Raw genomic sequence first — 16,525 nt, forward strand, 5'->3', positions numbered from 1 at the left:
TTGTTCCACAATTTAAATGCAGGAAAAAAGGAAATGTAGGCAAAATCAACAAAATTGACACACATATATTTACATGTTTCCTGAATACTTTAATTTACCTTTTTGTTAAATTATATAATTATTCTTTTCATCTACACAAATCCAAAAAAAAATTATTTTAAATTTAAATTGTGTAGGAGAAGTGTTCGGGGGGGGGGGGGGGGTAAACTGGTCCCGGCTAACTACATTGAACCTTCAGACCGCCTTCCTTCTGTCACTGACACTTACCAAAAACCCACCATATCTCGCCCAACAAAGAATAAGATCGAACAAGTGAAGGAATCCGAACTGGTCACTTTCGATGAAGTGAAGTACATTGCAAAGTGGCGGAAAAGACTCTTCCAAGTTGTGGTAGATCTCAAGGACAATCAATATGTTGTGCAGACATCATCTTCACCAAAGATCCCGAACAAGACAATGATTATACGCTGTTTGAGAAATACCCTAAACGGCCCTCAGATGGAGCAAAAACACAGCAGTACACTTTAATTTACAAAGACGTATTCAACGAATTGAAAATCACATGGATCGATTTATTCCGTCCTGGTAAGAAAGACTGCATTAATTTCAATCGCTGGATTTATTTTATTCACGTTCTGTTTCTTTCCTTTAGGTTTTAATAAAGAGAATATATACAATGTTCTATTTATACAATGTTCTAATATATATTTTTAATACAGTTTTTTTTAAATTCAAGTTTTTTTCTTTCGGGTTTTAATAAAGCCCTAAGAAGGTTGGCGATTCAACTTATGTCACAGCGCCTTCCTTAACGGTCAATGATTCTCGGCAGACTGGTGCAACCCATGGTCTCCTCTAGAGGAGAGTGGATAATCTATAATCCAGTGCATAATCTATAATCCAGTGGATAATCTATAATCCAGTGGATAATCTATAATCCATAAGGGGAAACCACGATGTTGATCAGACGTCACTAGATCAATATCATCCAACCATTCCCCCCAACAAAATCAAAACAACCCCGTCCCTAATACAACTGCTCAATTGGGTATATATAGGGATAATACACTGCTCTGTTGTGTTCTGATATTCAATGCATTGCTAAACAATTCTCTATGAGTTCAGACATTAGCCATCTATCCCAGGAATGTCATATTGCATAGCCAGCCTTATTGTCTGTACATATGCTTTAGTCTACAATCAAATGCTAATATGAGAGTGGATAATCTATTAAAGAAACCACGATTATGATCAGACGACACTAGATCAATATCAATCAATCAATCATTCACCTCAACCAAGTCAAGCCAACCCCTACTTGACAAACAAATGTCTGTATGTCCTTCCAGTGTGTTTCAAGTGTGGTCAGGTCGGCCACCTCAGAAGTGACTGTTCTTACAGTCTACGTAATATGTCTGGGCCCCGAAGCTATGCCTCGGCGGCCCAGTCCAGGACTTAGGCTGTTGGTAAGCCAGAACAAATGAACAGGGCTGTTGGTAAGCACCAACCCGAGCCTGTTGGCCCAATGCCCAAGGTGAGGGAAATGAAACCCAGGTTGTCGGCAAACCTGCACAAGGGGAACAGGAGAGTCCTCAGGACAGCGGGGCCGTTAGTACGCCCAGAAAAAGCCCTCAGACTCTCCTGATCACACAGGGGAGGTCAGCAATCCCCAGGAGGAGTCAAGGTTGACTCCTCACAGACAGACGAGGGGGACCAGGAGAGTTATAACTTTTTTTTGTTACTCTTTATTTTTTCTATTTTCATATATTTACTTTTGTTTCTATGCATGTTTAAAATTATTTATAGTTGTGTTTTCGTATTTCATTCTTAGTTATCCTCTTTTCGTTCATACTTTTCATGCTCATGTATGCAGGTGTGTGCACGTGAAATGAGTAAAATAAAAAATAGACGTAAATAAGTCTATTTTTTAAATACTTATGGATTAAATACTTTAATATATAAAAATATATAGATTATGTAGACAAGACAATATTGCCATTGCGCAAATGCATTCACATGCGATTTCCTGGACGGTTTATAATGGCGTTGCTTTCACTGATACTACATTAAAATGAATTGTCGATATTTAACATGCTTGATTACTACAGATGACGACTATAACTTCATGCAAAGTACATACTTACGATAGGTGGTATCATTATGTAAATTCTTTTATCCTGAATCCTACAAAGACTATGAATTATTAATGTTCTATTCAGGGAATGGATTATTCACTGACGTTGATTTGGAAATTGGAAGTTATATTTGTGTATACATAGGGGAAGAAATAGCTGCCAAACAAGCTGACAAACGAGACAATTTCAGTTTTCTATATTACTTCCACAACAATGGGGTATCTAAATGGTAGGTTTATATTTTGTAGATATTTTGCAAAATGAAATTATTTTACTCTCCAGTGACATAGATAAGTGTTATTGATATGCTTGTTAATTTGTCGTATGCATGTTCAACACTAGACGAATGTAGTTTGTTTGCATTTTTTACGCACTTGCTATGTCACTTACGATGATGCCTAATTCACTCCAAGGAGGAGAATGTTACAATTTACAAAGGAACTGATAAGAAAAAGAAATGGAATAAATAATGACAGTTCTCAGGTTAACTTTAAATGAATATAGAGATTTATAATAAAGACTCATTTATTTAGTAGATAATAAAGAAATAAGGTATCATTTTCCAACATTGTTTGGGATATTAGTACGGTTTGGTAAGGGTTAGCTAGATTCAATAAAGCCTGAAGGGTTGTAAGCTGAATTTAATCTCGTATCAAACCGTATATCTAGCCCGATGTATGTTTTAAAATGATACCTTATAACTGATATTTACATTTGTGACTTAGTGATACTTTATATTTGCCTGGAAGTTAACTCCCAGAAATCGTACTTATAGTCAAGTATATGCGTTTCTTTGAGAGAAAGTTTCAGATTAATAATCAAGGGGTTAAGTGCCCTTTAGATTAAAATGATACTAGGAATGGGATCGTGGTTGTAATTTTTAATGTATCCCTTTCCTTTGTAGGGTTAGAGGCATCAAAGGAGACTGTAAATAAGGGTAAGAAAACTAGATTGAAAGTCGGTCTTGAGACATGGTGTTTATAAAGAATGACCACCATGACATAATGTCCTCGTTGGTCCCAACCCCTTTATGAGTAACTTAATCACATTTCACCTCTAAACTTATTGTTATTGTATAGTGTTATCAGTACTAATGATTCCTTCATTTATTACAATGCTGTGTTAGGAATCAACATTGCAGCTAGTCCATAGTATTTGTAATATGTTTCCTAATTGCATGTGGTCATGAGTTAATGGGAGATAATTTTAATAAAAACCACAGGAGTTCGCGTACCTATCAATTTTACCGAAATTTTCATTAAATAAAAAAGATACGTAATACCTATAATAAGTGTTATTATTATAGGTATTACGTATCTTTTTTTATTTACTGAAAATTTCGGTTAAATTGATAGGTACGCCAATTCCTGTGATTAAAACTGAAAGTACAGTAAAACTCCTGTATAGTATCCTCATTGATATTGCAAATATGCTTATTAACACGAATTTCCAAATATAGCGAAGTCAATTATTTATTGGACACCCAGTTATGTAAATTGAAAGAGTTTCTTACAAGATTATTAAACCCTATCCCTAATGGATTACTGGAACATCAGTAGTGTCAGAGACTTGTTATTAATGAATGTTACTTGTTATTTTTATTTGGACCTGTTATTCCATAATTGAAAGCCATTTGATGTACATTTTGGATTTTATTGACAGAAGGTGGATGGAGTATCGATAAGGAAGATGGTTAGCCTTTCTTTAAGAATAATTTTAAATGGAATATGTTTATTTTGCTCTAAGTAGGTGTTAATCATTTCAAGGATGAAAAAACTGTTGTACCTTACTTGAGACCTTTTTTGACATAAGGATTTTGAACTTGGAACTAGTGAAGACAACATTAAGCCTGAACACACTACATCAAATTATTTGTACTTGACCACTTTCTCCTTTCAAGGTTAAATTACCTAACCAGAAGTCTCTGTTGAGACTGAAGCTCTACTGGTTTGTACTTATGGCAAAGGAAGAGAAAAGTACTTAAGCAGTTAGAAAATTGAAACTTTTCAACAGCATTAAATAGAATAATGATCCATGATTAAGTCTCTTTATGTTCTTCGTGTAGTCTACTTGCATGCCACATTATATTATAACCAGACTACAACTGTTATTTGGAGTAGCATTTTGAGTGAGAGTATTTAACAGAAATTTCTATTTTTAGAAACCACGGCAAAACACCTTTCATCGAAATCAAAAACCGATACACAGAATTATGTATCTTAGTGTAGTCTACTTGTGTGCCAAGTTATATTGAAATCAGACCAAAACTGTAGGAGAAGCATTTTGAAAGAATTTCACAGAAATTTCTATTTTTAGGAACCACGGCAAAACACCTTTCATCGAAATCAAAAACCGATACACAGAATTATGTATCTTAGTGTAGTTTACTTTTGTGCCAAGTTATATTGAAATCAGACCAAAACTGTAGGAGGAGTAGCATTTTGAAAGAATTCCACAGAAATTTCTTTTTTTTAGGAACCACGGCAACACCGTTCATTGAAATCAAAAACCGATATACAGAATTATGTATCTTAGTGTAGTCTACTTGTGTGCTAAGTTATATTGAAATCAGACCAAAACTGTAGGAGGAGTAGCATTTTGAAAAATTGTTTACAGACAGACAGATAGACGGACGGACGACGGACGCATTACCATCGCATAAGCTCTTCTGGTCTCTGACCAGTAGAGCTAAAAAGCAAGACCAGACAATAACTTTAGATCCTTTAAAGACCTGAAAGATGCACTGCATTATTTCATCTTTATAGTAAAACTGCATTTGTTAATGTTCGTAAAGAAGGGAAGACATGTGTTTTTGATAAAAAGCAATACCCACTAGTAAGGGTTGTATATTTATTGTTACATGTTTATTTTCTTTTTCTTCCTTGTACAAGTCTCTTTGAATATTTTAGGAAAAACCTCAAAGAAGAGGGTAAAGAAGAGGGTCAGGAGAAGCTGTGAGTTTTACATTCCTTCAAATTATTGAATGTCTCCTTTGTTGAAATCAATAGTTCCCAATGTTCAAATATCAGTTCCAGTCTGCTACCAATTGTGTATTTCATGATCTATGTGAAACCTACTTTAAATAACCAAATTAATTTCAATCACTACAAATGTGTACAAAAGTTAATTTTTATCCTGATTGAGCTTTCTAGGGTAAATGAAATTTTCCAACATCAAATTTTGAATGAAGAAGTCTAATTTGCTTGTCACAATAAATGTTTATTAACAAGCCTAAGCCTGCTTTACTTAAAAGAAATTGTCAACAATGAAGATAAAGACAAGCATTTATTTTTTGGGATTTTGAACTCTTAAGAAGTAGACACTTTATGAATTATCTCATCTTTGTTAAATTAAGGAATAAGAATAGAATGATCACTATTTTCATTTTTACTGAAGATGCATCCTCTTATATTGACTCGCAAATGAGCTGGGTTCCTAGACTATGAAGAATTTCCTTAATTGTGAAAACACTTAACCTTTGAAGGCTTCTCAAAATATATATATCTGGTGTTAGGGTTAGTCAATTAAACAGTAATGTTTTAAAAGGAGTTATTTAAGTTTTAATTTCCTTTTCCGGCAAGAAAAACCAATGTTTTAAACTGTGTCAATTAAGAGACAGAGGATAAGAATTTATTTTGAAAAACTATGTAAGATCCCCAATCTGTAAAGGTATAAAAGAAATAATTTAAAATACTTCCTAATCTTGTTCACCTACAAACTGAATGTAATTGTTTGAAAAATGCTGGATATCTCATTGTTATTTGCATATGAATTTATCCTATACATTTTCTTTACCATAATAGTCGGGGAAGATTTGAAAGAATGGCTAAGACGAAAGAAACTCGTCAGGGTCCTTCTCCACGAGGGCCGGGCAGAAGGTTTAATTCCTCCAGACTTGGAGCTGGAGGGATTAAAGGACATGATAAAGAACTTGAGGATTGATTGTATATTGTTTAACGTCCCTCTCGAGATTTTTTCACTCATATGGAGACGCCAACACTTGACGTCGGAGGGCTACAAATTTTGTCCTATGCTCGGCACTCAGGGCCTTTGAGTAGTGAGGGATCTTTTTCGTGCCAACACCTACTGCGACACGGGGCCTCGGTTTCTACGGTCTCATCCGAAGGACCGGTCTCCACGTCCCGCAGTGGGATTCGAACCCGGGACGTAAGGATTGACTCCTTACTTCGCGACTCTATAGAGCAGACGCTCTAACCACTGCGCCACGCAGGCTTACTTGAGGAAGAAGTAAGTACGTTGTATATTAACTGCTCATTGTGGTAAGTTAAGAGGCAGAATGCTGTTCATATGGTTAAAATAATGAGACATGTAGATCCTAAATCACTGTCCTTTCATATATTTTGTAGTTTAAAAAATAAGTTTTAATGCCATATATAACTTGCAATTATAACTTCTTGGTGTAAGGGATATAAATGATGTTAAATGTTTCTTCTAAGAATTTAAACTATATATATATATATCTAAGAAACTCTGCAGAACAGGTGCATGGCTAAGGGTAAAAAGAATGGAAGTGGACTATCCTGATCATCATCCTGAGTGTATGTCAATTCTAACACGGGCAGCACCATTTTCCGAGTACGAGATGGGGAAGGACATAGGTACACATCTAACATCACAAGATGTGTAAGTTGGTATGATACCACAGACGTCGATGCCCAGAGGTGCCAAAGGTATGGTCCAAGCGAGGTCTACATTCCCTATGGAAAGAAGAGCGTCTTGCTGACCCTGTCCATCTTTAGCAAACATAGTTTTGTGCCAGCAACCGAGCAGTATACATTGATGCAATGTTCCCTACAAAGACCAAAGATAAGAAGAAAGAGGCACAGAGAGAATTCAACAAAGCTGAAAATTCAACATGTGCTTTGAAAGTTAAAGAAAATAGGTTCTACACCAATTAGGGTTTCTGCATTTGCACCTTTTTTTGCACCAATATCCAATAAGGAAAGTAGCAAATACAATATTACAAAGATTCACTTATGGGTTCAAGTTAAATTATACAGGTCCAAAGGCCTTAGTAACCTATGTACATACATGTAGTGATGATGAGGATGCCTTTTCCAAATTTTTGAATTTCATGGCCTCTGGTCATTGGGTTTGGAGTAAGGAGGATACTCTTTTGCTTATTAACCATTTATGATGAAATAATTTCTTAAATGTTGAAATGTGGGTACCAGGGTCAGTGGTTCCTGTGGGTCGGGATGCACCACTGGTTATAAAGTGAAATGTATTTTCTCTTTCTTACTCTGATCTCACTCGGTACCGTTCACGGTAGCTCAGTCGGTAGAGCGCTCGCTCCGTGATCGGGAGGTCGTGAGTTCGTATCTCGGCCGCGACTGACCTAGTCGTTAAAATTGGTAGCAACTGTTCCTTCGCCATGCGCTAGGCACTTTGAAGTGAAAGTTGCGGGTCCTTCGGATGAGACCTTAAAAACCAAGGCCCCGTGTCAGCGGCAGGCGTTGGCACGATAAAGATCCCTCACTGCTCCATGGCCCTGATTGCCGATTAAGGTAAAAAATTTGAAGCCCTTCACCGGCATACGGTGACGTCTCCATATGAGTGAAAAATTCTCGAGAGGGACGTTAAACAATATACAATCAATCTGATCTCACTCGGGGTATTAAGTAACTAGAGTAAGCATTCTAAGTGTATAATTATGATAGCAGTGGGGTATCTTTCACAATTATAAATTTCATGGCATCTGGTTTAAAACACGAACCAAATTCAATTTTTCGAAAGTTGTTTCATGATACTCAGGTTACCTATAAGGCCTGTTTTCAGTATTTCTGCTTTTATATCAGTATTTATAGAACATTTTTTCAAAAGAATTTGACAGTATGTAAATTATGCTGCCAAAAGTGATGACAAAACAATGCCGAAATGGTCCAACTATATGTTAATCATAGACCTTATTTTGCATTGTTTGCAACACGTTATATCAACCCTGGGGAAGAAATAAGATACCACCGTGTGAGAAACTTGCCATGGACATTGGAAAAGGCAAGTTGCTGTTTGAATTAAATACTAAATGAAGGTCTTGTGTTTGCGTTTAATAGCACTGCACATGAAGAACACAGGACCTCGTTAAGGCCAGGGACGCTCTATGTTATCACGTTTGGGAGACCCCCCCCCCCAGGTACATCATGACAGGGCCGCTACATCCCGCCTTGCTGCTGCACTGGAGAGTCCATGCCCACGTTTTGCAGCGCCTGTCTCCCCAAATGACAAATTTACATTATTAAAATTATTGTTAGATTGCTGAAAATTCACTTCCAGTGACTTCATTGCCTGTAGAGACAACTATAAATGGTTGTAGGTTGATAGATATTTCCTGTGACCATACATATTCTAAGTCCTTATTCAAAGACACAGAGAGTATCGGCCTTTTTACAAAACAACTATTACCATCTGAACTCGAAGGCACTGTCCTATGTTTGAAATGTGCCATGATGTCATAATTCACTAAGAAATATCCCAATTCTCTACTGCACACAAGAGATTTTAGAAAAATTGAAATTAATTGGTTATTAAATTCAGTAGTATAGATTGATTGAATATTGTTTAACGTCCCTCTCCAGAACATAAAGTAAGTGAGCTGATTGTTATATTACTCCTACAAGTTAACGTCCCTTCGCTCCTTATATACCTCGGCCAAGTCAAAAGTATCTCGCCGTGAACCTCTAGCATGCTGGAGTAATTGTAATATAAGCGAACTCTGACTATTAAATGTTTTTATTTTTCTTTGCTCTAAAAAGAATGAGAAACAAGCAACATGATAAAGAAATGACCTATAGATATGAGAAACAAATGAGGGGCATGTAGCCCGTGCTTTGATTTAAATGTAGTAATGCTGTTTTATAACAAAAGCTAAGTGCAATTGAAACTGTCTGATTCACACTGCTATCTGCAGTAACCCATGAGGTCTTCTCAGATTTTATTAGTATAGGCATCAAATATCTGAAGGGCAAAAACAAGAGGCTTCGCCCCTTGCACTCTCTCATCCTCCATTTTGGGTCATCGTGGAGACTCCATCCTCTGCATTTTACACCAAACCGGGACAAACTGAACCACATGTTTTATGTTCCTTGATCAAAACAGTGGCTTGAATCTTACTAAGTGGTGAAAATTCAGTAATATTATGGCTATCCTGTGCAAGAAGGAAGCAATAAAACACGGGTACCAATAACACACTGTTGTCATGCAATCTGCAATAGTGACTCATAATATGTCCACAAAAAATATATGCAAGGATTGTGTTTTTCAATTTTGATATTGAATGGAATTGTAATATAGTGCAATAATATACATGTATAGCGGCAATGTTTGAAACTTGTGATAGGGATTAATCTATTTTATAGCTTAAATTAAAACCCTTCTCTCCGCCCAGAGATGTCCGAGAGCGTCAGCAACTGTACGAAGACCTGTGGAAACAGTTCGACGCTGGAATTCTGACAGGCGCCCAGCTGATCGTGCATCTCTCCCGAGTGTGAGGTAAAAGTCGACTTTAGTTGACATTTGATGTGGATTAAGCCTTACATGTGAACTGTGTGAGAACAAACACTTATGTTGTTTCTATTCGATATAATTGATTTAAATTTGAGGCTTTCATATTTGTCATTGGGCGCCGGTGAAAAACTACCTATCAAAAGACTGTCGGAGAGGTTCACTTCAACCCGGAGCAATGAGATCAAACAACAACCTTAACCGGTTACACTACCTATCAAAACATCGTCAGAGAGGTCCACTTCAACCCGGACGAAGGAGAACAATCAACAACCTCAACCAGCTACACTACCTATCAGAAGACTGTCAGGGAGGTTAAGAGCCAAACATGCAAACGGAACAAAGAACTATCATTTTAAAATAGTCAGGGCTTTTTGCGTTCGTGCTGTGGCGATCTGGTTCAGACTAAATATATTCAACTTATCTTCAAAACGTGCTGAGGAATCATACTAAGCCAAAGATACAGCAGACAAGAAACAAACAGTGTTCTATCGCACAGACAGACACAATAGAACAAGACACAGGGTCCCACACTTTACAAACACCGTAAATCGACAGTCAAACATTTAAACCAGTAAGACCTCGATTCATCAAGCATCCTCAAAAGACCATGAATCTACAAATATTGAAGCAGGAAATTATTTGTCCAATTCCTCTTGTCTAGTAATAGTCAGCTACTTGGAAATGTAGAGTTTTAACTCCCCAATCTTCCTAATTCAAGCATCGATGTACTTTCAATAAGCCTAACTACGTCTGCCTATCTACTCAGCCTCCTTTGTCCTGTCCAAACCGCGTGCTCGGCACTCCCCACATCTATGACCCCAGGTGTTACATGCCCCCTTGGGATGAAGTAGATAATCCGTCCATGCGCAATTCGTTGGACATCAGGTAGCAAATACTATTTTGTTCACTGCCATTGCAATATTAAATACTCAATTATGCTACATTGTTAATGCAGAGTTAAGATTATCCAAATTATGCCAAGAATTCACTAAAATAAGAGAGTTACAGAACTGAAGTCGAATAAATTAGGTACAGGTTAATTGACAAAAGAAGTTCAACATAAATTTAGACTTAAATGGGCGATACTGCGAATTCCGGAATTCTTCTGCAACAAATACATAATTGAACGGCGTTTTTACCAATCGGCAATCCTCGGCTGACTCCACTACGTTCCAAACAAAAAGTTCTTTATGATGTTTAATTGAATTAATGGCAAAAAAAAGAGATCAAATCACTTCTATATTATTGAAATGAAGATATGATTATAATAAAACAGAATTGTTTAAAAGTTTAGTATGCAGACTTTTTACTTATGCATAAATTAATCTCGTATATACGCACTGCACGTAAGTTTGGAGGATGACTAATGACACAATACTGTATGTTCTGAAAACAGTCGTCAGTCTGGGGTTTTCAAATGAGGACTTTCTCCAGATAATTTGTAAATACATGTACTTAATTTTTGTAGACAGCATTTAAATGGTATTACGTACCTAATTTTAAAAGCATGTGTGCTTTATTTCTTTTGATAAGAAAAGTGTGTAAAAGTAGGTTTCATATTTAAAGACTTTTTTGCTATGCAGTAAATATAAGAAATAAACAAATGTATGAGTTTGCATTTTTTGTCTGACAAAAGATAACGAATGCGAGTTCTACAGATATACATGTAAGTAATTAAAGAGGCTGATCTATAGGAATTTAATAGCCATTCTCTGTAACCACTTAAACTTCGTTGCCACGCATGGTCACCGATTTTGATGAAACTTCACCCATGCTTAGTACTTGACACCAGAAACAAATATCAAACAAAATTTCGTTGCTAAGTGTCTCGGTTGCTATGGCAACAGCCGGAAAAGTTTGAAAAATCGAGATTTTCAGCCACTTTAAATCCTGACTGTGGCTTAATAAAAACTAGAAAAAGCAAACAAACCATTCTAACAAAAACATGACACCTTGATGTCACTTATACTATGAAGAAACTTTTTAGAATATATCTCTAAGTAAGTGGTAACCAAGGGTACATTTGGAATACATTTAAAATGCTGAAATATGCTGAAAAACACTCCATATTCACTAATGGTAGGTGTTACATGCTAAAACTCAATCATTGACTTAAGAAAAACAATGAAAATGTTTGACCTTAAGTATATAAGTATAAGCAATATTATTCTATAAATAACTTTTATGGTTGCAATGGTAACATAGTGTAACCATGCAAAACCAGTAACTAAGATTGGGTTAATGCTACTGTCTTGAGGAAAAACATGAAAATTCAAGACTGGCAAATATGCATCCTTATGACCTTGCAACACCAAAACCATAAGAAAAATTGGGTATAATTGCTACTTTGTAGTGTTACCAAGGAAACAAAGTACCAGTGCTTAAAAGGGACTTTTTTCCGCTGCATTAAGAATTAAATTGCCATTTAATCAAGAAACAAATTAAAGAGCTCAGCTGGAATAGTCTTATCTGTTAGAACTGAAGTTAAATATCATATATTGATAAAGTTTGATGAATAAAACAACACTGTTGCTATGGTTACCAAGAAGGAAAAATGTTCGATTTTTTTAACTTTATATCAATATTAAACCCTGTGTGCCAACTTCTTGCATCCACTTAGAGATTGGATGATAGTCAAAATTAAAAGTCAAGTTAGCTGTTAATAAATATCAATCATAAAAGTTTTGGGGATCTACATTTAAGGGTACGTATCCAAGGAAACAAAATATTTTTCAGGTTTTTAAGCATATATTTTCTGCTTATTTCCATAGCAACGCTCTATTTAAAGAATTTAATCTGAATTTTTTGAAATGGGAAAATTTGGAGCACACCAACATCTTATAAAATTGATCATTAGTTATGAGGAAATGTGCTTTTTTTTAAAGATAGGATCATATTTAAACATACATAGTGTTACTTTGAAGGCTCTCTGGGGCATAAAAACCTTGGCAACCATTGCCAACCAAAATGAAATATCATATTTTTTCTTGGTATGTGTTTCAAGGCTCTTTTTTCTATTATTTGGTAACATTTCATCCTATAATTGCTTTTCATTTTTACGAGTATGACTTCATAAAATTCAATGAATATTTTTTTTTTACTTTTGAATACTTTGTTACCATAGTAACGTATGTAATAGTTGATTTACCAAACATGTTTATCATGCATTTGAGATATCTTACCTTCAACTTTTGGAAACAGTCATTAACAATTGTTTGCTTTGCCGCAAATGTTAACTATGGGGCTCTAAACATGTTAAAAAATGCCATTTTTCGAACTTTAAGACATGTTGCCATGGTAACTATAAAACATAGCAACCAATTTTTGCCTGATTTCAGTTCAGGGTATCAATGCCTTTTATCAAAGAGAGTTTGGAGAAATTCTGAGACTATGCGTGCCACAGCTACTATATAAAAGTTCAAGTCATTACAGAGAATGGCTCTTAACTTTTAAACCGGAAGGTCCCACGGAATAAATCATAGGAATGCAGCTGCTACTTGTTTATGAAAAGATGTATTTGGTTATGGTGAAGAAGGACCCAATAGTATTAAAGTGACCAGCGGTAAGATATTTGGATAAATTAGCTACATCAAATAATATTTAAATATTATGCAAAATATTTAAAATTATTTTTAAAATGCATGAAAAGAAATAGTTATTACATTCAAATTAAGATTTCAAGTTATTATTGCAAAATGCGTAGGAGTTACAAATATGAAGATGTAAATCTACAAAGGTTCACCTAGTAATAAATGAACGGCCTGTACTGTATTGTACTGTATTAACTTTATTGGTTGCATTTCATAAAGGTGAGATAATTTTATATTTAGTGTAAATAGTGTATTATATTACACTACTTGAACTTCCGTATCAAAAGTGAAAAAGATTTTTGTTAGCACGTAGTACCTTTAGAGTGAACTATAGTTCCAATCCCTTTAAATTGTCAGCGTTTATCGTCACAAATAAATCATTTCATAGTGGACTGCTTCAGAGGATTTAGACATTGTCACATTTTCTTTACACTTTTAAAGCTTTTACGGTTTCTTTCTAAATTGTTGTCTGCGTTCTGTGGGTCAGTTCCAAATGACTGTTCCAGTGCATGTTGGCTTGTTTGAATCTCAGTAGCCAGTTTTGAATTTCATTACTTTGTTGTTGATGGATTCTTGTTATTATTGTTTTGTTTTCTCCTTCAAATTCGTAAGAATTTCATCTTATTTCCTGTAGTGTATCATTCCTCACGGAATTGCTTTCCAATTCTTTTGATTTGATTTCCGTGTCGATGTAGTCCAAAACAGTCTGGGCCGTTTGTTTGGTCTGGGTTCTTATTATCTCCTGTCAGAATGTCTCACAATTGTCATTGTCGTCTTTGGCGGGGAGGTTCAGGGTACAGACGAACCTGGCGTGGAACCAATCGGGAATTTTCCTGTTTGAGTGTCAAATCTAAGACTTTCTCTTCTCTTGATCAAGACTTATCTTAGCTCCAGAATGGCTTTATTAGTGTAACTCATGAGGAGGATTTGGTGATACTAGTATTTGGTGGCCCTACCAGAGAGCAAATGATACTCTCGGGTTGTGTGATTGTTAGATTCAGGTTTTGAAAACTTGTCAATGCTTCTTGTTTTTATGAAATTGCGTCTGCAAAGTCACTGTTAAAGTTTTAATGCATTTTCATTGCGCCTTTTCAAAGTAAGACTTTGTTGAATCGTCTATGCATATTAAAGCAATGTTAAGTGGCAAGTTGAAGGTTAGGGTTAGGAAAGAGAAATATATTTATTGTTGGCAGTGGGGGTTAATCTGAAGAAGTATTAGAAGTAAATTTGGTTCAGAAAGAAGAATTGATGAATGTGACAGTGTAATGTTAGATGCTATTCAAATTGAGGTTCCGCTTCCGTTTGAACTGGAGTTCTTTTTAATCGTCTTTTTTGTTTCGATTATGTTTCTTTTTTTCTTATTTTTAAATTTGTTGTCTTATCTTAATTCACGTTGTAGAATTTTGTTTCTCTCTTTATCTGCACCGATTTGAGCTCTATCTTGCATTACTTAGATAAATGTTTATTTTTAATTAATTCTACCTGGTTGAAGATTTGATAGTTGTCTGAATATTAAAAATGTCACTTTGTGATCTCTATTAGGCTGAAATTTTTTTCTCTAACTGAGAATATAGCTTCTCTTGGTTTATTTCTAAATTAGGTTGATTTTCATTTGTTGATTTATAAGTATCATCTGCTGTGTTTCTTGTACTCGGTATAATTTTAATGTATTGTTTCTGTAATTCTAATTTTTTTTCATCCTTATCATCGTTAGCATTGTCATGCTTTTCCTTTTCCAAGTTCACGAAATGTAGTATAAAACAGTATCGTTGTAATAAATTAGCGAATTATACAATAAAACTGGATGACTTCAATGAATGGTCGCAATGAAAGGTTATGAAAACATTTTCCAGGCAGTGTGCAGACTTGGAAACAATGATCACGTGACAAGATAAAATTACTGAAACAGTAATTTTCCTATATATTTCAATGTAAAACTTTGATTGGAAGAAACATTATAGGAAAAAAAAGAGTTTCAATTTCAAAAGTGTTTTTAATAATCTTATGTTCACATTTTGTTTTAACTTGATGTAATTATTGTCATTAATGATATTCTGCGGGGAAGGAATCTCTTGGGTAGAGGTCGATGGCGTCTCTGCTTTGCTGGTTTTAGTTTGGGCTGACAAGTCTTGCAATGCTACGGATTTTTTCCGTTATTTCCTGATTATGACAATGAGCACACGGCGGGTGTGACCGGTCAGCAGGGGATGCTCACTCCTCCATGGCACCTGATCCCACCTCTGATGTTTCGGAGGTCCGTGTTTGCTCTGCTCTTGTTTTGTATATTTGTTTAATGGACGTTGAGATTGAATACTGTTCGTTATTTCCATATCCTTATCCTTAGTGTGTGAAGAGATTGATGGATCATATGGCTCAAAATCCTCATCAAAGGATATCAAACTCTTATAGTTGTCAATTTTGCACTGTAAATCTGCAATATGTCTTAACTGGAAGGTTTTCCTTTTTCGAGTTCATTAATCTTATGGTGTATAAGGGCAGAAATTTACATTTCATCTCAATTATTTTTCTTGTATATCTAAGACACTTCTGATGGTCTGAGGGAAGAACCCCAAATAAACAGTAACCGTCCGATCGTTGTCCTTGGCGATACACGGGATGATATCTGTGGGACATTGTCCCTTGTAACATGGTTTTGAAATACTAGTAGGACATGAATCAACCAAGCCTGTTGTAAATTTACAAGGGCTCGACACTCTAGTCCACTCATGATTTTTTTCAATTACAATGTTCTTTTAAGAGGCATAGAGTGGTTCGGTGATTTTTTAAAGAGAAATATTTTTTTGCCCTTAGGGTCCGCATTCATCGGGAGCCCACCTTATTTATTAGCTTTCATCTATTGTAAGCGGGACTTAATATTGAAATAATCATTTCGCTCATGTTTTTGAGTTTACTGCTGAAAAAATGACGACTTTAAACAAGACTGCTGGTATTTTTGTTTCTAAAATAATAAATTCTTTTATTTATTTGATATAAAAGATAAGTACACAAAAAATATTGGCAAATAAACTCTATTTTTAGTCTATTTTCCACCCTCAATTTTTTTTATCAGTAGTTTTTTACAAAATAAATTTAAGTCTTTAATATGATGAACAACATACCAAACTTATTACAAAATGTGATTAAGATATTAATATTTTCCTACAAGCTAAGTAGAGATGATTTTTCAATGCTACTTCATGATCTTCTTGCACTTACAGAGGATTTGATTATAAATAACAATCATAGAAATTATTAAATTTATTATCTTTTTCTGTTTAA

This window comes from Saccostrea cucullata, unplaced genomic scaffold (assembly GCF_032062105.1).
Source record: "Saccostrea cucullata isolate Sc308-1 unplaced genomic scaffold, CSIRO_AGI_Scuc_v1 ctg3984, whole genome shotgun sequence".
NCBI lineage: Eukaryota > Metazoa > Mollusca > Bivalvia > Ostreida > Ostreidae > Saccostrea > Saccostrea cuccullata.